This window comes from Moschus berezovskii, chromosome 20, assembly GCF_049115385.1.
Source record: "Moschus berezovskii isolate FMDL1 chromosome 20, NW_MosBer_1.0, whole genome shotgun sequence".
In the NCBI taxonomy this organism is placed as follows: domain Eukaryota; kingdom Metazoa; phylum Chordata; class Mammalia; order Artiodactyla; family Moschidae; genus Moschus; species Moschus berezovskii.
In genome coordinates, this window is record NC_142479.1 from 5,007,857 (window position 1) to 5,030,734 (window position 22,878).

The following is a 22,878-nucleotide window of genomic DNA, read 5'->3' on the forward strand; positions in this document are numbered from 1 at the left end:
CTGAGCATTTGACACGTATCTTTTGTGGGTTTTTCTATGTAAAACGGACTGTATGTATTGTTATTTGTCGTTTTCAGCCAGGCCTTTTCATTAATATCACCTGGAATAATTAAAATATGCGTATAGATTCTGCAGTACACCTCCTACTTAACCAAATCAGAATCTCTAGGGGTAGGGTGAAGAGGATTTTGTTGAAAAACACAAAAAGTTCCCTTCAGAAGATTTTAATTGCCTTCAGAAATCTTCTAAAACAGAAAAAATAGGAATTTTGCCATATTATATGTGAAGAAAACTTTGACTTGTATACAACTCTCCATCTAATGATTTGGTTTGGACTTTTTCTGGCCATTCCGCCCTGGGGTGAATTTGGACTGCTCTTGGGATTTCCGGCCATCTCTCTGTGCGCTCTGTGCTCCTATCTGTGTGGAGTACGGACGTGTCACATTTCCCTGCTGCAGGCTGTCAGCGGGCTCACAGTGAGTGCTCGAAGCTCAGGGAGCTGTTTGGTGTTCCTTGGCTTGAAGATATGGAATGCAGTAGGTGCGAAAATCATAGATTTTTCATGGACCATTGCTTCTTTTGCAGCATATTTAAAATTACTTGTCTTCTAGTTCATCAGTTTTTAAGAACTTTTCGAAGTGTGTATATTACTTATAATTTTGAACAGACGTTTCATGCTTCAGAGCTGTTCATTTCCTTAGAAATTTGGAATGAAATGAAAAAGGTAGAAAAAGAAAAACATTTCTGTGAAGAAAATTTTAAAGTAATCAAGAAAAACATAATCAAGATATTGATTGTTTGATATCTTTCCCTTACAGTTTTTTTGTTTGTTTGTTTTTCGGGTTTTAAAAGTAATACCATTTATAAAAGATTAGAAGATATAGAGAACATAATCATTTGTTGCCTCATTATTAAATATCTTTAATGATTTAATGGGACTCGAATATCTTTATGATTTCGGTGTTATTGACTACAGTAGTTCTGTCATTTCTGTTTTTCTTCCTTTTTTTCAATTTTGTTTTTTTGACCATGCAACATGTGGGATCTTAGTTCCCTGATCAGAGATAAAATCTGTGGCCTCTGCACTGGAAGCACGGAGTCAACCACTGGACTGCCAGGGAAGTCCCTTGGTTCTGTTTTACTGTCATGTATTAACATACCCAGACCCAGAAAATGTCAGATACTTTTCAAATCACTTCCAATATATAGATTGTAAGCATTTCCTAAAGGTTTGAGGACATTTACCTGACAGTCTTACAGATTTGTTTAAGAGAACATAATTGTTAGTAATGACGTGTATGGTAGTAATATTGCATTTTTTTATACTATAATGTTGTGCTTTTTCGTGTTCTTAAATGTTTCAAGGATAAAGCATAGATGAATACCTATAAAACTCTTACTGTCTAGCTTTGTCCAATAATATTTTGCAGTTTTTGCTTCAGACTTTTTTTTTTTTTTTTTTGTCCACACCCAAGATCCCACATGGCTTGCAGGATCTTTGTTCCCCCAACTAAGGATGGAACCTGGGGCCCAGACAGTGAGAATACCAAGTCCTAACCATTGGACAACCAGGGAATGCCCCAGATTTCTTTTTTAAAGAAATAAAACAGTACAGGTAGAGTTGAAGATTCCTTCGTTAGTATCCATCTTGATTTTATTTCCTTCTTTTCTACCCAGAGATGAGATCATCATTGTGTTGAATTTGTTGTTAATTCTTCTTGTGATTGTGTTTATACTCTTACTGTACATCACAAGCATATCCATAAGCAACATTCTATACTTTTTTACGTTTCATATATATATATATATATATAAAATGTTGTACATGTATCTGTGTTTATATCTGTATCTGTTGTTTATATTTGTTAGCCTGGTTCTTTCCTCTTAAGTGCTGTGTAATGGCCAATTGTGTTAATACTACTATATGGAGTTACTTAGCCATCTTCTACTGATGGTCATTTAAGTTATTTCCAAGGGTTTGCTATTATGGGCAGTGCTGCACAGAACACTTTTTTTTCTCCTTCATGTTTAAAATTAATTTTCTTTATCATCTGTCAATAGCCCTTGGAGATAGGTCAAAAACCCACGTTGTTACTGTCATTTGATAGATGGAGAAACTTAAAACATGTATTAGTTACTTGTAGTCAGTTCACTGACAGTTGGCTTTCTTTTATGTGTCTACTCTGTTTTTCACCTATTTGACATACTCTCTTGTCTAGACCCACCCATCAAACCAGTCATGCACTGTCTCCCCAAAACCTTATAGTATTTATCGTCCCTCTTTTAGAAATCTAAATTTATTGGTATTTATAACAACAGTTATGAATTACCTCGGCAGGAATCCTATTTTATATTCTGTGTCTGACTCCTATTGTTTAATGGTCTCTTTATTTTAATAGATTTAGTACAGTTATAGAAGTGTCTTTATGATCTCTGTTTTGATAGTATTCAGTCTGTTTTATGTCCTCAGTATTTTGCCTGGAATTGCCCAACTCTGAATTCTTCCTTAAATTCTGACAAACTGATCTTTCACAATAACCTTTCATTCTTCCACGTCTCTCATATCCTTGTTCATCCTGTAGCTGTTCTTCAGTTTTAGGGATACCCCAGAGTTCTGCAGTTTGCTCCCTTCCTGATCGCATTTCTTTTCTTACTTAGGTTAAGCTTTGTTGTCTGTCACATAAAATAGTACTTTTGCTAACAATATCAACTTATTGTTCTACTGCGCTTGTTCAGATTTCTAGCTGGACCAATTCAACTAATTTCTTACAAATTAATTATGCTGCATATTTAATTATTTAAACCATAGCAACTCCTTTTTTTTTTTTATTGCAGTCCAGATTCCATCATTGTTTTATTACATTTGCTTTATCACATCTGTCCATCCCTCTACTGATCTACTAATCTACATTATTCTTTGAGTGTATTTAAAAATAAAATAGAGACAACAGTTATTGTCCTCACAAATATTTTATCAGGTCCTTCACGAAACATTTGTCTATAATTTTTTTTTCCTTCTGTTTAAAACTTTACAAGGAAATGCACAGATCTAAAGATAGCACCTGAGTTTTGATAAAAGCCTGCAGCTTAGAAAGCCAAATCATTAGAAGGGTGTAGCACTGGATCATTACCGTTGCCTCACGCTCTCATGCTCCTTGCTAGTCAGCCCATGTCTGTGCCATCCTCTGGAGGCAACTGCTGTTTAGCATCCTTCCTAGATGCATCACTGTGTGTATTCTAGAGCTTCATACAAATGAAGCCATTCGGTTATAAATGTCATTGTGCTTGAGTTAAGAGTGCTCTTCTTTGCTCTGTTTCCAAGACTCATTAATGGTTTTGTGTTCATTAATAGTTCTTTCCTTTTTCTTGTCTTCCATTGTATTTTGCTGATCCATTCTCCTATTGCTAGACAGTTTAAACCATAGCCGCTCTGTTTGCTCTTTGTCTTCAGTCAGTTTCCAGTGTGGTCGACGGGAAAGTTTCTGTTCATTCTCCTCAGCACTTATGCCAAATCTCTGTCACTCACTTCAAACCTGTATTTCATTTCACCGTCATTCCGTATGTGACCCTTACTCCCCTCAACCTCAGTCTGTCCTCCTCTCCTGAAAATCACTTCAGCATTTTGTGCAAGCTATTGTGGTCTGCTACATCTCAGTCCAGTCCTTCTCAGTTTCCTTTCTTGCATCTTCTTCTTCTTCTTAGCAATCTGTTGCTGTTCTTTTTGATTCTACATGCTTCCTCTGGATAATTTCATCTCACTGATTTTAACTGTTCCTCACACGCTGATGCCTCCTAAATCCAAATCTATAGCCTTGTCATCTTTCTGGTAAGTTCCAAATCCTCCTAACAAGCAGCCATTGGATATCCTAACCTGAATTTGTCTCAAGTACCTCAACTTCAACATGTCTAAAATTGATTTTATTCCTTGCTCATTTTTTTTTTTTTTAATTCCTAGAAGGCATATTCCTCCTTCATTGACCCAAGCTCCCACATCCAGTCAGTTGTAGATTCTGTTGCTTTTATTTAACTAATTTCACAGCTGTCTCATTCTCACTGCCTGATCTGGTTTTAGCTATGGCTCATCAGATATCTCTGCTCTCAATTTTGTACAGCTCAAATGTCTTCCATACTCCTGGTCATCTTTCTAATTAACTTGTATGTGGGGTGAGCGCTCAGTCATGTAGAACTGTTTGAGACCCCATGGACTATATATATAGCCCACCAGACTCCTCTGTCCACACATGAAATTTTCCAGGCAAGAATATTGGAGTGGGTTGCCATTTCCTTCTCCAGGGGATCTTTCTGACCCCAGGATCGAACCCACGTCTCTTGTGTCTCCTGCAGTAGCAGGCAGGTTCTTTACCAGTTGAGCCACCAGGGAAGCTGTTAAGTTGGGTAAGGGCTATGTGAAGATATTTAGTCAACAGTCATCACTCAGCAAATATCAATTGGATGTCTTCCATGTGCTCGACCAGAGAAGGCAGTGGCAACCCACTCCAGTATTCTTGCCTGGAAAATCCCATGGATGGAGGAGCCTGGTAGGCTGCAGTCCATGGCGTCAGTAAGAGTCGGACACAGTTGAGCGACTTCATTTTCACTTTTGACTTTCATGCTTTGAGAAGGAAATGGCAACCCACTCCAGTGTTCTTGCCTGGAGAATCCCAGGGATGGGGGTGACCCTAGTGGGCTGCCGTCTGTGGGGTCGCACAGAGTCGGACATGACTGAAGTGACTTAGCAGCAGCATGTGCTAGACACTATTCCAGATAGTGGAGATGAATAGTGAACAAAACGTGGTCTGATCTTATGGAGCTACAGTTCTAGTGATGGCTGTAATGGTAGGATACAGATAAGCAGATAATGTCAGATAGCAGTGACTGCCAATAAGAAAGAATAGTTAGGTGACAGTGAAACAGTGTGGAGACATTAGGGAAGTCCTTTCTAATAAGGAGACAGTGTGACAGGGACGTGAATGAAATGAGAGAACAAACGATACAGATATCTCGGGAAGATCAGTCCAGGCAGAGGAAGCAGAGCAACAAGTGCAGAGGCTCTGAAGTGGAGGCATGCTGGTTATATTCACAGAACAACGGGGACACCACAGAGACTCGAGCCGTGTGAGTAAGGGAGAAGGGAAGGAAATTCGATCAGAAAGCACTGGGGTTGGGAGGTGTCTTTAGAGGTCCTTTATGGAATTTGGATTTGATTCTGAGTGAGTCAGAAGCTGTTGAGCGGAAGAGACATGATCATGACCACAGGGGTGGCGTGTCTTTAAAGGATCACCCTGGTTCTTGTGTACAAATGGAGATGAACTGGAAGCCACTCCAGAAATCCAAGGATGAGGTACTAATCGCTCAAACTGGGTGGACGCTGTGGAGAACGTGGAAAGTGTTCAGATTCTAGATACGTTGCAAAGTCGAATGACAAGAAGTGCTGGTAGGTTGTGAGGTGGATACACAGAAGCAGTTTCAAGGAGGGCCCCAAGGGTTTCGGCTTGAGCAGCTAGAAGAGTGGGATTACCATTTTTGAAAATGGAGAAACAAGGAGTGGAAATGAAGAGTTTGGTTTTGGAAGGATTGGAAAGGAAGGAGTGGGTCTGTGGTGAGTTGGCAGTTGGATGTACAGATATGTCCATTGATAAGTTTATGTCAGTGTTTACACACACACGCATACACATGTTTCTGAAAGTGCTTCCCTCTTGTGCTTACAGTTCATGCGCTCTTCGTGCCCCAGCAACACTACACACACCCTGATCGAACCTCTGTGCCTTTGCTCGCATTTTTTGTTAGAATACTGATGGCCGTACTGCCAGTACAGGCAAATACTGATTCAAAAATCCTGTGTTGAGGGACTGACATGAAGTCTTTGATAATTTTAATTGCTTCATACGTCATGCTGCTGTATCTTATATTGGGTTTACAAGTTTGTGCCTTCTTTTGAACTCAAGGATAGAGTGTTTTTCAGGTGTTTTTCTCTTAAAGCCCTGGCTTACTGCAGAATTCTAATAAATGTCTCTGTGCAGTAAGTTTCTGTCATTTGTCTTTATAATCCAAGGCTTGTGAAGAAAATGGTTTGGAATAGTCAGCTTCAGTATAAGCTTATACATGTATTTGGCAAACTTAATATCAGTGACAGTTTCTTGGAAGCGATTTGATCCATGTAACTACTGAATATCTAGTTGATGGGAGTCTGAAGGCCTAGGAACTGATGCTGCCAAGAAAACTGAAAATGAAGGAAGTTCATGAGAACAGTACTTGCGATCGTGTGAGAATGTCTGCAGCACGTCCCTGATTTTTTCTGTACTGTGAGTGTGATGCTTTCTCAAGTCTGGAAAACTGTCAAAATGCAGATTTCTTGGGCCCTAACATAGGCATAATGAAATAGAATTTGAGGTGGTGAAGAAGTCTCATCCTCTCCTACCCTCTCCCCATGTCCATAAGTGTCTTCTCCACGTCTGTTTCTCCGTTGTTGCCCTATAAATAGATGTTTCAGTGCTGCTTTTCTAGATTCCATATATATGCATTCGAATACAATATTTATCTTTGTCTTTCTTACTCACTTCACTCTGTGTAATAGCTTCTAGGTTCGTCCACCTCATCAGAACTGACTCAGATGCCTTCCTTTTGATGGCTGAGTCATATTCCATTGTGCATATGTATCACAACTTCTTTATCCATTCAACTGTCAATGGACAACTAGGTTGCTTCCATAGTCTAGCTATTGTAAATAGTGCTGCAGTGAACAATGGGATACATGGGTCTTTTTCAACTTTGGTTTCCTCAGGGTATACGCCTGGGCGGAGAAGGCAATGGCAAGCCACTCCAGTACTCTTGCCTAGAAAAATCCCATGGATGGAGGAGCCTGGTGGGCTGCAGTCCGTGGGGTCGCTAAGGGTCGGACACGGCTGAGCGACTTTACTTTCACTTTTCACTTTCACACATTGGAGAAGGAAATGGCAACCCACTCCAGTGTTCTTGCCTGGAGAATCCCAGGGAAGGGGGAGCCTGGTGCGCTTCCGTCTATGGGGTCACACAGAGTCGGACACGACTGAAGTGACTTAGCAGCAGCAGCATACGCCTGGGAGTGGGATTGCTGGGCCATATGGCGGTTTTATTCCTAGTTTTTTTTAAGGAATCTCCATACCATCTTCCATAGTGGCTGTATCAATTTACATTCCCATCAACAGTGCAAGAGTGTTCCCTTTCCTCCACACACTCTCCGGCATTCATTGTTTGTAGATTTTTTTGATGACATCTCATTGTAATTTTGATTTGCATTTCTCTAATAATGAGCAGTGTTGAGCATCTTTTCATGTGTTTGTTATCCATCTGTATGTCTTCTTTGGAGAAATGTCTGCTTAGGTCTTTTCCCCGCGTTTTGGTTGGGTTGTTTGTTTTTCTGGCATTGAGTTGTAGGAGCTGGTTGTATATTTTGGAAATTAATCCTTTGTCAGTTGTTTCATTTGCTGTTATTTTCTCCCATTCTGAAGGCTGTCTTTTCACCTTGCGTATCGTTTCCTTTGCTGTGCAAAAGCTTTCAAGTTTAATCAGGTCCCACTTGTTCACTTTTGTTTCTATTTCCATTACTCTAGGAGGTGGGTCATAGAGTATCTTGCTTTGATTTACGTCATTGAGTGTTCTGCCTATGTTTTCCTCTAAGAGTTTTATAGTTTCTGATCTTACATTTAGGTCTTTAATCCATTTTGAGTTTATCTTTGTGTAGGTGTTAGGAAGTGTTCTAATTTCATTCTTTTACATGTAGCTGTCCAGTTTTCCCATCACCGTTTATTGAAGAGCCTGTCTTTGCCCCATTGTAAATTCTTGCCTCCTTTGTCAAAAATAAGGCACCCATAGGTGCATGGGTTTATTTCCGGGCTTTCTCTCTTGTTCCATCAGTCTATATTTCTATTTTTGTGCCAGTACCAGACTATCTTGATGACTGTAGCTTTGCAGTATAATCTGAAGTCAGGAAGGCTGATTCCTCCAACTCCATTCTTTCTTAAGTGTGCTTTGGCTATTTGGGATCTTTTGTGTTTCCATATGAATTGTGCAATTTTTTGTTCTAGTTCTGTGAAAAATGCTGTTGGTAATTTGATAGGGATCGCGTTGAATCTGTAGATTGTGTTTGGTAGTATAGTCATTTTCACAGTATGGATTCTTCCTACCCAGAAACATGGAACATCTCTCCATCTGTTTGTGTCATCTTTGATTTCTTTCATCAGTGTCTCACACTTTTCTGTGTACAGTTCTTTTGTCTGCTTAGGTAAGTTTATTCCTAGATATTTAATTGTTTTTGTTGCAGTGGTGAATGGGATTGATTCCTAAGTTTCTCTTTCTGATTATTCATTGTCGGTCTATAGAAATGCAAGTGATTTCTGTGTATTGATTTTGTGTCCTGCAACTTTGCTAAATTCACTGATTAGTTCTAGTCATTTTCTGATACGGTCTTTAGGGCTTTCTGCCACCTCATGCGACGAGTTGACTCACTGGAAAAGACTCTGATGCTGGGAAAGGTTGGGGGCGGGAGGAGAAGGGGACGACAGAGAATGAGATGGCTGGATGGCATCACCGACTCTGTGGACATGAGTTTGAGTGAACTCCGGGAGTTGGTGATGGACAGGGAGGCCTGGCGTGCTGTGATTCATGGGGTCGCGGAGAGTCGGACACGACTGAGCGACTGAACCGAACTCATGTACAGTATCATGTCATCTGTAAACAGTGAGAGCTGTACTTCTTCTTTTGTGATCTGAATTCCATTTATTTCCTTTTCTTCTCTGATTGCTGTAGCTAGGACTTCCAGAACTATGTTGAATCATAGTGGTGAAAGTGGACACCCTTATCTTGTTCCTGATCTTAGGGGGAATGCTTTCAGTTTTTCACCATTGAGAATAATGTTTGCTGTAGACTTATCATATATGCCCTTTACTAGGTTGAGGAAGGTTCCTTCTGTGCCCATTTTTTGAAGAGTTTTAATCATAAATGGGTGCTGCTGCTGCTACTGCTGCTAAGTCCCTTCAGTCGTGTCCGACTCTGTGTGACCCCACAGACGGAAGCCCACCAGGCTCCCCCGTCCCTGGGATTCTCCAGGCAAGAACACTGGAGTGGGTTGCCATTTCCTTCTCCAGTGTGTGAAAGTGAAAAGTGAAAGTGAAGTCGCTCAGTCGTGTCCGACCCTTAGCGACCCCACAGGCTGCAGCCCACCAGGCTGCTCCATCCATGGGATTTTCTAGGCAAGAGTACTGGAATGGCTTGCCATTGCCTTCTCCGAAATGGGTGCTAAATTGTGTCAAAGGCTTTTTCTGCATCCGTTGGATTTCATAGCGCCAGTAAAATCGACAGCTCCAACAGAGGGGGGGCAATAGGCGAAAAAAAGAAGAAAAAATCCGAAAGAATCTACAGAAGAAATAAAAAAATAAGAATAATAAATGTTTTTCTTGAGTCATTGCTGTCAGTGTCCTTTCCCTCGCTGGGAGTCATAGATGCCCTCCAACACTGTGCTGATCTCTGGACCTGCTGTGGGGGCAGCTTAGATTCTAATCTGGTCCAACTCCTGTGTGTTCTTGCCTCCAGTGTGCAGTGCCATCAGAACAAGTGAGTTTTCTTTTGTGGGGACTCTCATTGACCTTTTACATATTGCATAGACACAGAGTCTGCCTAGTTGATCGTGTGGATTTAATCTGCAGCTTGTACAGCTGGTGGGAAGGTTTTAGGTCTTCTTCTTTAGCCACACTGCCCCTGGGTTTCAGTTGTGGTTTTATTTCCACCTATACATGTGGGTCCTCCACTGGGGTTTGCTCCTGCGGCTGCCCTGGAGGACTTGGGTTTGTCCCTGTGAAGGCCAGGTGTGGAGGTGGTTCAGCTGCTTGGGTTGCAGGGGTTCTGGCAGCACCAGGTACTCGGGGAGTTGGCGACGAGGGCAGCAGGAGATACAGTGCTCTGGAAGGGTATGGCAAGCAGTATTGGCCAATACGCTCCAGTATTCTTGTCTGGAGAACGCCCCTCCTCCCTGACAGAGATGCCTGGCAGGTCACAGTTTACAGGGCAGCAAAGAGTTGGACAGGACTGAAGCGACCCTCTGGGCGTAGACGCAAGACAGCGGACAGCTGCCTATGGCAGCTCTGCCCCAGTGAGAGTTGAGCGTGAAGCTGGCGCAGCTGCTTGGCTTGCAGGGACCCTGACAGCGCCTAGTGTGCAAGGACACGGACTGCCTCCGCTGCCAGAGTTACTTCCCTATCAGAGCCTCTGGAAGCTGGCGATCGAAAGGCCTCTTTGGCCATTCTACCTTAGCTCCGCCTGCTCGGGCAGGTAGAGGGCTACCTTGCCTGGGGTCCTTCTGTTGTTCGGTGTGTCAGGCACATAGAGGGCCCCCCCTGGCTAGGATCCTAGTCTGTAGGTTGGCGCTTCTGGCACTTAAAGTGGCACCCTGGGGGGGTTCTGTGCGTCAGGCGTTTGATCTGCCAGCCTCTCTATTGTCCAGCTGCCGATGCTGGCGTGTGGGGAGAGAGAGCCTATGGTGATGGCTCCATCCCGTACCCGTGTCTCCACTTGAATGGATTCCACTTGATCGGGTAAGAAGCCAAAGACTCTGCCTACCTGATTCAAAGCCAAAGTCTCGGAAACAATAATTGGACTTAGGCCACCACAATAACGATACATATGTCCTTGGTGTTTCTCTTCTTCTGTGAGGCTTTTTTCCCACTTTAGCGTGAATAATTTTTTCTATTTAATTAAAAAGAATTTAAGCCTCAGGGTCTTTGGTAGATGATGGATCTAAATTGGGAAGATATTTTCCATATTGTGTTCAAATAAAGTCAAGTTGCAAAATTCTGTTGATTGAAATTGGAGTGGTGTTAGTGGAGACTGGTTGTTGAAAAGATAGGAAAAGTGGGCTCTTCACAGCGAGGCAGGAAGTTGTAGAAAAAGGACGGTGACCAAGATACAGGGATAGTGGTGGAGGCGGATTGTCTGCCCTTTCTGCTGGGGATTCTCCGTCAGTTCCCAGTAAAGAGACGAAAGAAATACATCAGATGAAGCTTTTCCACTGTTAAGGTGGTATTTTTTTAATTTAACTTTATTTTATATTGGAGTAATGTTGATTTCTGATACTGTGTTAGTTTCAGGTGTACCGCAAGGCGATTCAGTTATGCATGTACAGATATCATTTCTTTTTGTATTCTTTTCCCATACAGGTTATTACAGAATATTGAGTACAGTTCTCTATACAGTGGGTCCTTGTTGATTCTCTGTTTTATATACAGTAATGTGTATCTGTTAATCCCAAACCCAATTTATCCCTCCTTTCCACTTTTCCCCTTTTGTAACTGTAAGTTTATTTTCAAAGTCTATGAGTCTCTTTCTGTTTAGCTTGAGTTGCTTTCTCACTGTATCGTTATCATGGCATGTACTGACTTGTCTTCCCTGGGGATTTGGCTTTAACCAGACCGTGTAATACAAAATGTCCCACGTTACAACCCTCTGTCCTCCAATTCTCCTCTTTACTGTCTTGCCTAATTGAAGGTTTTGGTTGTTGCTGTTATTACTGATTTTGTTTTTCAGCACTCCTTTAATTCAAGCATTTGTGATATATGGACAGTGTCTCTAATTTATGAAAGGTAATACAATGCAGTTAAAAAGTATTGAAGGAGTCATCAGATGCGGTTTCTCCCCCAAGTTCCCTTTTTCTCCTCTCTTCCTTTTCTGGGTAAACGTATTCAGTCCCATACTTTGGATTATATAGGTCAACTTTTCTTCTGAACTGCAGATGTGTATCTGTTTATATGACATCTCCAACTTAACATGTCTGAAATACAATTCTTAATTTTTCTTCTTAAACCCTGTTCCTGCATTCCATCCCCAGTTCTTTCCATTCAGTAAGTGGTATTGTCATCTGTGAGTAGTTGTTCATTTGCTAAGTCGTGTCTGACTCTTTGCAGCCCCATGGGCTGCAGCCCACCAGGCTCCCCGTCTCATCGCGAGTTTGCTCACCTTCATATCCATGAAGTCAGTGATGCTGTCTAACCATCTCATCCTCTGCTACCTGCTTCTCCTTTTCTCTTCAGTCTTTGTCAGCATCAGGGTCTTTTCCGGTGAGTCGGTTCTTGACATCAAGTGTCCAATTTCAGCTTCAGCATCAGTCCTTCCAGTGAATGCTCAGGATTGATTTCGTTTAGGATTGACTGGTTTGATGTCCTTGCAGCCCAGGGGCCTCTCAAGAGTCTTCTTCAACACTGCAATGAGCTAAAGCATCCGTTCTTCGGCACTGAGACTTCTGTATGGTCCAACCCTCACAGCTGTCCATGCGTACTGGAAAGATCATATCTTTGACTGTATGGACCAGTCCAGCTATAATCCTGTGCCAGTTAGAGCTAAAGTGTAATAAGGGAATTTTTAAACAGAGTCAGCCTAAAAGACAAAATGAGCTAACTTGTAGAATAGAAGTGCAAAATGATGACTGGAGATAAAAGCGTGGGCTACTAGAATCCAGGTCTGAAGTGGCTGGGGTGGCTAGGCATTCAGTTTCTATGAGTATACAGAAGGAAAAGTGTTACCTGGGAGTTAAGAGAGTCCTCTGACTAGGCTTACCAGTTAAAAGTAGGAGTCAGAAATGGGACTCTCCTGCTCCTAGAAGAAAGTTTACATAAAAGGTGGAACCAGCTCTTTCCTGAAGCTGCATTTAGCATAAAAATACTTAAAATATTTATCGAGAGATGTGAGAGGGCCAAACTTGAATGACTCGGTAGCTGAGTCTCTGGTAGCTGATAATGTCTGGAGTGTGCAGTCATCAATATTAGACCTGGATTTTAACTAGGGCCGCATAAAGTAAAGTGAAGTCGCTCAGTCATGTCCGACTCTGCAACCCATGGACTGTAGCCTCCCAGGCGCCTCCGTCCATGGGATTTTCCCGGCAGGAGTACTGGAGTGGATTGCCATTTCCTTCTCCAGAGGATCTTCCCGACCCAGGGATCAAACCTGGGTCGACCGCCTGAGCCCCCAGGAAAGTCCAGGGCCCCACGGGTGCTGGGAAAGACAAAAATGAATGAAGCATGGTGGGTGTAGAGAGGGAGTGAGGACGAGAGAAGGAGCGGGATCGGAGAGCTCTCTCACTCAGGGTCTGTGAGCAGGAATTCCAGAGCGCAATTAAAGAAAGAAGCGAAACCTAGAGAGTCACTCAGTAAAAGCAAGTCAGGAGACGGATTCACTCCCAAATGTAACAAAAGTAATAATTCTCTAAAGACTTACTTTAAAAATATGTATGTTTAAGTTTCTTCAATAGATAAATAATAAAAAGCACTTTAAAGAATAAGAACTTATGATAAATTAGCAAACATAATAATAGACAAACATAAAAGCCAATTTGCCTAGAAATGTAGTTATAGGAATTAAGTCAGTAGATGGAATGAATTCTAAAGTCCACATGAAGAGAGAGAGCTAGTGAAGTGGAAAAGTGTTCTAACTGTCGATCACCCAGAATGCATAATAGAGACATACAATCCTCAAAATTTTCTAATTATGCCATTAAGAGATACTAAAAATAGGTTGAGAATCTTCAGCATACATCTAGTGGGAGTCCTAGAACAAGGGGCTGTAAGAATGACTAAGAAATGATAACTAAGGAACTACATCCTGAATTTTTCAGAACTGATAACTTGTTAAACCTCACATTAAAAGTACGCTCTGCATACTAAGCAGCACAAGTAAAAACCAATCGCAATGAGAAACATTCTTTGCGACTAGAAGGCTAGAGACATTTAAAAGCTACCAGAGAGCAGAAATCTCCAAAAGATGATCAACTGTGCAGGCTTCTCAACAGCAACAATAGCAGCTAGAAGATAATGGACTAATATCTATAAAGTGCTGAGTGATGATAACTTTATCCATCTAAAGCACCACTGCAGACTGAGGACAAGAGAAAGACATTTTGGGGCAAGGACTAAAATAATTTATCTCTGGCATACCCTATCTATAAGAATTTCTAAAGAGCCTCCTTTATCAGAAAGAAAAGAGAACCCCAAGATAGGATGTGGGTGCAGTTTTTGGCAAAGTCACTTAACAATGATAATAACAGGACCAGTTATTTTTGTAAAGGTTCTTCTGGGTCTCTGGAAAATAATAACAAGGAGTATTAGGTAGCTCAAGTGTGCTAGGAGCATAGTCTTGTTCAAGAAGATGGAAGTGCTGAATACGTTTAACTACAACTTTTTCTCATAAAGCCAAGTATAAGTACATATTGTAAATGTATGTATGTATTTAATGAGCACCTGTTATGTGCCAGACACTGATCTAGGCTCTGGGAATAAGACCACTGGGGGGGAAAAAACTCCTCGTTGAGTTTATACTTTAGTAGGAGGAAACTATATATTGTTTAAAATCAGTATTATAGCACAGACAGGCTTGAAAGAAATACATTGGTAAATAGGAAAAAATAGGCTTGACAAATGTGATGTTCTGATGAGGAAACACACTGGTGTGGCAACAGTGACATCAGATAGAATACTGTTGACAGTGAGCACTGAAGCGCTTTGGGCAGCTGGAGCATTGATATAACACCTAACACAGCCTTAAAAGTGAAAAGTGACAGGATCAGAAGGAAGACGGAGGAGCCCACAGATTAGCATATCTCTGTTAAAACAGATAGGTGGGGACTTACCTGGTGGTCCAGCGGTTAGGAATCGCCTCGCAGTGCAGGAGACATGGGTTTGATCCTTGGTCAGGGAACTAAGATCCCACGTGCTGCAGGGCAGCCAAGCCCACACACCACAGCTAAGACTCGATGGAGCCAAAGAAATACATATCCTTAAAAACAAAAATGAATAGGTAAATAGAAAATTAGTCAAGAAAACACATATACCTTGTTTTATTGCACTTCCCTTTATTGTGTTTTGCAGACACTTCACTTCAGTCACTTCAGTCGCTCAGTCATGTCCAGCTCTCTGTGACCCCATGGACTACAGCCTGCCAGGCCTCCCTGTCCATTTCCAACTCCCAGAGTTTACTCCAACTCATGTCCATTGAGTTGGTGATGCCATCCAACCATCTTCTCCTCTGTCGTCCCCTTCTCCTCCCACCTTCAATGTTTCCCAGCATCAGGGTCTTTTCCAGTGAGTCAGTTCTTTGCATCAGGTAGCCAGAATATTAGAGTTTCAGCTTCAGCATCAGTCCTTCCAATGAGTATTCAGGACTGATTTCCTTTAGGGTGGATTGGTTGGATCTCCTTGCTGTCCAAAGGACTCTCAAGAGTCTTCTCCAACACCACAGTTCAAAAGCATCGATACTTCAAGGCTTAGCTCTCTGTATAGTCGAACTCTGACATCCATGCATGACTACTGGAAAAACCATAGCTTTGACTAGATGGACCTTTGTTGGCAAAGTAATGTCGCTGGTTTTTAATATGCTATCTAGATTGGTCATAACTTTTCTTCAAGGAGCAAGTGTTTTTAATTTCATGGCTGTTGTCACCATCTGCAGTGATTTTTGGAGCCCCCCAAAATAAGGTCTGTCACTGTTTCCACTGTTTCCCCATCTACTTGCAATGAAGTGATAGGACCAGATGCCGTGATCTTAATTTGGTGAATGTTGAGTTTTCAGCCAACTTTTTCACTCTCCTCTTTCACTTTCATCAAGAGGCTCTTTAGTTCTTCGCTTTCTGCCATAAAGTTGGTGTCATCTGCCTATCTGAGGCTATTGATATTTCTCCCGGCAATCTTGATTCCAGCTTTTGCTTCCTCTAGGCCAGCGTTACTCATGATGTCCTCTGCATAGAAGTTAAATAGGCAGGGTGACAATATACAGCCTTGACGTACTCCTTTTCCTATTTGGAACCTGTCTCTTGTTCCATGTCCAGTTCTAACTGTTGCTTCCTGACCTTCATACGGATTTCTCAAGAGGGAGGTCAGGTGATCTGGTATTCCCATCACTTTCAGAATTTTCCAGAGTTTGTTATGATCCACACAAGGGCTTTGGCATAGTCAGTAAGGCAGAAGTAGATGTTTTTCTGGAACTCTCTTGCTTTTTCCATGATCCAACGAATGTTGGCAATTTGGTCTCTGGTTCCTCTCCCTTTTCTAAATCCAGCTTGAGGATCTGGGAGTTCTCACTCAGTTCATGTACTGTTGAAGCCTGGCTTGGAGAATTTTGAGCATTACTTTACTGGCTTGTGAGATGAGTGCAATTGTGCGATAGTTTGAGCATTCTTTGGCATTGCCTTTCTTTGGGATTGGAAAGAAAAGTGACCTTTTCCAGTCCTATGGCCACAGCTGAATTTTCCAAATTTGCTGACATGCTGAGTGCAGCACTTTCACAGCATCACTCTTTTAGAATTTGAAGTAGCTCAACTGGAATTCCATCACCTCCACTAGTTTTCTTCGTAGTGATGGTTCCCAAGGCCCACTTGACTTCACGTTTCAGGATGTCTGGCTCTAGGTGAGTGATCATCCCATCGTGATTCTCTGGGTCTTGAAGATCTTTTTTGTATACTTCTTCTGTGTATTCTTGTCACCTCTTCTTAATATCTTCTGCTTCTCTTAGGTCCCTACCATTTCTGTCCTTTATTGAGCCCATCTTTGCATGACATGTTCCCTTATTATCTCTAATTTTCTTGAAGAGATCTCTAGTCTTTTCTAGTTTGCTTTTTTCCTCTATTTCTTTGCACTGATCACTGAGGAAGGCTTTCTTATCTCCTCTTGCTATTCTTTGGACCTCTGCATTCAAAGGAGTGTGTCTTTCCTTTTCGCTTCTCTTCTTTTCACAGGTGTTTGTAAGGCCTCCTCAGACACCCATTTTGCTTTTTTGCGTTTCTTTTTCTTGGGGATGGTCTTGATTCTTGTCTCCCGTATAGAGTCACGAACCTCCATCCACAGTTCATCAGGCACTCTGTCTGTCAGATCTAATCCCTTGAATCTCTTCGTCACTTCCACTGTATAATCGTAAGGGATTTGATTTAGGTCATACCTGAATGGTCTAGTGGTTTTTCCTACTTTCTTCAATTTAAGTCTGAATTTGGCAATAAGGAGTTCATGATCTGAGCCGCTGTCAACTCCCAGTCTTGTTTTTCCTGACTTGTGTAGAGCTTCTCCATCTTTGGCTGCAAAGAATATAATCAATCCGATTTCAGTATTGTACATCTGGTGATGTCCATGTGTGGAGTCTTCTGTTGTGTCGTTGGACGAGGGTGTTTGCTATGACCAGTGCATTCTCTTGCAAAACTCTATGAGCCTTTGCCCTGCTTCATTCTGTACTCCACGGCCAAATTTACCTGTTACTCCAGGTGTTTCTTGACTTCCTCCTTTTGGATTCCAGTCCCCTATAATGAAAAGGACATTTTTTTTGGGTGTGAGTTCTAGAAGGTCTTGTAAGTCTTCCTAGAACCGTTCAACCTCAGCTTCTTCAGCATTACTGGTCAAGGCATAGACTTGGGTTACTGTGATATTGAAGGGTTTGCCTTGGAAACGAATAGATCGTTCTGTCATTTTTGACGTTGCATCCAGGTACTGCATTTCGGACTCTTGTTTTGCAGGCACCACAGTTTTTACAAATTGAAGGTTCGTGGCAACCCTGTGTTGAGCAAATCTGTTGGTGCCTTTTTATCCAACATCTTTGCTCACTTCATATCCCTGTGTCACATTTTGGTAACACTTGCATAGCAGGCATATCTCTGAGATATTGCAGGTTTGGTTCCAGACCACCGCAATAAAGCAAATATCCCAGTAAAGCAAGTCACACAAGTTTTTGGGGTGGGTTTACGTAGAAAAGGTTCTCCGTGGGCCTCCCTATTGACTTCAACGATATTGAAATCAGGCCAACTAACCTTACAGTGGCCGCTAAGGGTTCAAGTGAAAGGAGTTGCATACCTCTCACTTTAAATCAAAAGCTGGACATGATTAAGGTTAGTGAGAAAGTCATGCTGAAAGTTGAAACAGGCCAAAAGTTAGGCCTTTTGAGCCCAGCAGCCAAGTTGTGAATCCAAAGGGAAGGTTTTTAAAGAAAATCGAAAATGATAACTCTAGTGAATTCATGAATGATAAGAAATCAAAACAGCCTTATTGCTGATATGGAGAAGGTTTGGGGGTCTGCCTAGGTCAGCCAGCCATGGGATTCCCTGAAGCCCAAGCCTAATCTGAGACAAGGCCCTAACTCTAATTCTGTGAGGGCTTAGAGAGATGAGGAAGCTGCAGAAGAAAGGTTTGAAGCTAGCAGGGGTCGATTTCATGAAGTTTAAGAAAAGACGTCATCTCTGTAGCATCAAGAGTTCATGGCAGAGCAGCAAGTGCTGATGTAGAAGCTGTCGCAAGTTATCCAGAAGATCTAGCTAAGGTCATTTGTGAAGGTGGCTGTTGTGAACAACAGATTTTCAGTGTAGACAGGACAGTCTTCTGTTGGAAGAAGATATCACCAGGACTTTCATAGCTAGAGAGGAGAGGTCAGTGCCTGGCTTGAGAGCTTCACAGGGCAGGATGACTCTCTTGTTAGGGGCTAATGCAGCTGGTCTGGTGGCTCAGTGGTAAAGAATCTACCTGGAGATGTGGGTTTGATCCCTGAGTCGGGAAAATCCCCTGGAGAAGGAAATGGCAAGCCACTCCAGTATTCTTGCCTGGGAAATCTCATGGACAGATGAGCCTGGTGAGCTACAGTCCATGGGGTTTCAGGAGAGTAGGATATGACGTGGCAAGTGAATGGTAACAAAATGCTCATTTGCCATTCTGAATTATGCTAAATCTTCTCTTCCTGTGCTCCATAAATGGAACAACAACGCATGGGTGACAGCACATCTGTTTACAGCATGGTTTACTAAATATTTGAAGCCCACTGTGGAGAGCTACGGCTCAGAAAAAAGAGATTCCTTTGAAAATATTACTGCTTATGGACAATGCGTTTGGTCACCCAAGCACTCTGATGGAGACGTACAAGACTAATGTTGTTTAATGCCTACCTTCTCAACATCCATTCTGCAGCCCACAGATCAAGGAGTAATTTGAACTTTCAAGGTTTTATTAGTTAAGAAATATATTTTGGGAGTGGCACACCTCACAGCTTGCAGGATCTTAGTTTCCTGACCAGTGATTGAACCTGGGCCACCACAGTGAAAGTGCCAAATTCTAACCACTGGACTGCCAGAGAAGCCCCATAAGAAATACATTTTTAGGCTATAGCTACCATAGTGATTCCTCTGATGGATTTGGGTGGTTAAATGAAAACCTGGAAAGGATTCACCACTCTAGATGCCATTGAGAACATTCACGATTCAAGGGACGAGGTCAAAATATAAATATTAGCAGGAGTTTGAAAGCAGTTGATTCCAACCCTCATGGTGCCTTGCGGGGCTTTAAGACTTTGGTGGAGGAAATAGTACCCAGTGTGGTAGACACATAGCAAGAGAACTAGAATTAGAAGTGGAACTTGAAGATGTGACTAAATTGCCTCAATCCCATGATAAAACTTTAACGGATGAGGAGTTGCTTCTCATGGGTGAGCATTAAGAAAATGATTTCTTGACATGGAAGATGCTGGGAGGATTGATGAAATGACAACAGAGGATTTGGAATATTACATAAACTTAGTTGATAAAGCAGAAGCAGGGTTTGAGAGGGTTGACTTCAGTTTTGAAAGACATTCTACTTTGGGTAAAATGTTACCAAACAGTAATTCATGCTGCAGAGAAATTTTTCATGAAAGGAAGAGTCAAAGGAGGATGCGGCAAACCTAATTATTATCTTAAGAAGTTGCCACAGTCATCCTAGCCTACAGAAACCACCCCGATCAGTCAGCAGCCTTCAGCATCGAGGCAAGACCCTCCACAACGAAAACAGTATGAGTCACTTGAAGGCTCCGGTGATGGGTAGCATTTTTTAGCAATAAACTATTTTTTAACTTAGATATGAGGATTGTTATTTAGACTCTTAGGAGTAGATACTACTGGGAAACAAAATAATCCCCATGACTCACATTATTGTGGTGTTTGTTTATTGTGGTGGTATGGAACCAGACTACAACATCTTTGAGAATGCCTGTATAGAAGATTCTCCAAGCTAGGCTTCAGCAATACGTGAACCGTGAACTTCCAGATGTTCAAGCTGGTTTTAGAAAAGGCAGAGGAACCAGAGACCAAATTGCCAATATCTGCTGGATCATGGAAAAAGCAAGAGAGTTCCAGAAAAAACATCGATTTCTGCTTTCTTGACTATGCCAAAGCCTTTGACTGCATGAATCACAATAAACTGTGGAAAATTCTGAAAAGATGGGAATACCAGACCACCTGACCTGCCTCTTGAGAAACCTGTGTGCAGGTCAGGAAGCAACAGTTAGAGCTGGACATGGAACAAGAGACAGGTTCCAAATAGGAAAAGGAGTACGTCAAGGCTGTGTATTCTCACCCTGCTTATTTAACTTCTCTGCAGAGGCCATCATGAGGAACGCTGGGCTGGAAGAAGCACAAGCTGGAATCAAGATTGCCGGGAGAAATATCAGTAACCTCAGATATGCAGATGACACCACCCTAATGGCAGAAAGTGAAGAGGAACTCTAGAGCCTCTTGATGAAAGTGAAAGAGGAGAGTGAAAAAGTTGGCTTGAAGCTCAGCATTCAGAAAACTAAGATCATGGCATCTGGTCCCATCACTTCATGGGAAATAGATGGAGAAACAGTGGAAACAGTGTCAGACTTTATTTTTTGGGGCTCCAAAATCACTGCAGATGGTGACTGCAGCCAGGAAATTAAAAACCGCTTACTCCTTGGAAGGAAAGTTACGACCAACCTACTTAGAATATTAAAAAGCAGAGACATTACTTTGCCAACAAAAGTCCGTCTGTTCAAGGCTATGGTTTTTCCAGGGGTCATGTATGGATGTGAGAGTTGGACTGTGAAGAAAGCTGATCGCCGAAGAATTGATGCTTTTGAACTGTGGTGTTGGAGAAGACTTTTGAGAGTCCCTTGGACTGCAAGGAGATCCAACCAGTCCATCCTAAAGGAGATCAGTTCTGGGTGTTCATTGGGAGGACTGATGTTGAAGCTGAAACTCCAATACTTGGGCCACCTCATGCAAAGTGTTGACTCAGTGGGAAAGACTGATGCTGGGAGGGGTCGGGGGCAGGAGGAGAAGGGGACGACAGAGAATGAGATGGCTGGATGGCATCACCGACTCGAAGAACATGAGTTTGAGTGAACTCCGGGGGTTGGTGATGGACAGGGAGGCCTGGCGTGCTGTGATTCATGGGGTGGCAAAGAGTCGGACTCGACTGAGCCACTGAACTGAACTGAACGGACCAAGGGCTAGCAAGAAAAGTATAGAGCTCAGGCTATAGAATATGGAATATGTAGTCATTGTCAGATTTTCAGCAGTATATCCTTTCCATATAACGAGAAAATGATAGGACTGTGCAAGTGCAGACACCAGACTTGTATAATTATTTTACTATTTATTTAAAGACTTTACAGTGGTCTTGAAGAGAAGTTTCTATGTATATATTTAAGGTATTCTTCTTTCCCTTCTTGTAGGTTACTCAAATGAGTCGTTCAGATCTAATTCCCTTTCTGATGAAATTACCTGATGGCTCTCATCGTTGGTATTCCTTCCATTTTTTGCGTTGGAAGCCAAAAGACTTGCTTTGAATAGGCCAGTTTTTCTTCACGGTTGTAGGAAAAACGAGTAAGTTGAAGTAAATTATCGTGGTGTTCGCAGGCTTCACACTTACATAATCGTGTGTGTGTGTGTTTCCTATGTGGAAACAATTTGGACTTGGAGGAAATATTCCAACAAGATTATAACCTCAGCTGCCACCAGGTATGATTAAATCTTAAACCTGAAAACGTACTCAGAAAAGATAGCCAAGTAGAACCAGGCTTAAGGCCTGTTCCTTACTAATTCAGAATATTTGAGGGAAAGCCAATCTTTTTTTAAAAAAACTCGAAATTATAATCTTAAAATTAAAAACAAACGAGTGCTTATATATATGTGTGTATATATATATATATATATATATACACATACATATATATATATATATATATATATATATATATTCTTCTTTGATCTTTTTGACATTTCTGTGATGACTAGTGTCATCATCTCTGTGTTAAAGATGTGGAAACATGCACAGAGAGGCTCGGTGCCTTGGCTAAAGTCACCCAGTATTAGATTTCCGTTTCCAGTTGTCCATTGTTCTTCCAAGATACACCATAAATTATTTAAAGGGATAGCATGTAATTTTATTCTAAGTCATACACATTAAAACCAAAATAGTGAAATGAAATGAGCAGATAGAATGAAATATGTTAAAGATGTTATTTTAATTCATAGTTGGCCAAATTGCATATTAGAGAGTCATGGTAAAATATAAGATTTGGCCATATTTGAGGAATCTTTCATTTTTTGACCGCTTACTTAATAGAATAAAATAAGACCCTGCAGTATTCACAAAGGAACAGATGACTTCAGACTTTTTATTAAGTATAAAGCTAATATTTGAATTGTCACAAATTCTAAGTGAGTGGAATCCATATTCTTATTTTATTTAACCTAAGTTACATGGAAAATAAATCTTGGGAAAATGAATTTCTATAAAAGTCTTAAGATTATATGTAAAATGTTATTGTGTCTTGTATGGGTTAATGTACTTTTAAAATAGATCTTAAATTACCACATTATCAGAATCTTGTGTTTTCTCAGTTATCACTAATTAGCAGCTTCTGTTACACAGATTAGACTGAAATCTATAAAAATCACAATTTAAAAATATACATTCCTTATTACCATATCTGAGACTACTGCTAGTGTTATAGGACAATGCATTTCTCCTTTAAATACAATTTCATTGGGCCGAGAAGGAAAGAAGGGGAAAGGTTAATTCAACTATGACAAAAATGTCTTTTCTGGGAATTCATCCTTTGAGA

At 41.4% G+C, this 22,878-nt stretch overlaps 1 protein-coding gene across 10 annotated transcripts in view; it reads left to right on the top strand.

Annotated features, from left to right (window-relative positions):
- LOC129553126 (ninein-like protein) overlaps positions 1–22,878 on the top strand; it is a 95,531-nt gene that overhangs the window by 33,386 nt on the left and 39,267 nt on the right. Inside the window, exon 3 of one of the 10 annotated variants that reach the window (XM_088828584.1) lies at positions 21,484–21,634. The exons of the other annotated variants lie outside the window; for them this stretch is intronic. The gene's annotated coding sequence lies outside the window, so the exon portion shown is untranslated. The remainder of the gene's footprint in view (positions 1–21,483; positions 21,635–22,878) is intronic. 10 annotated transcript variants of the gene reach the window in all.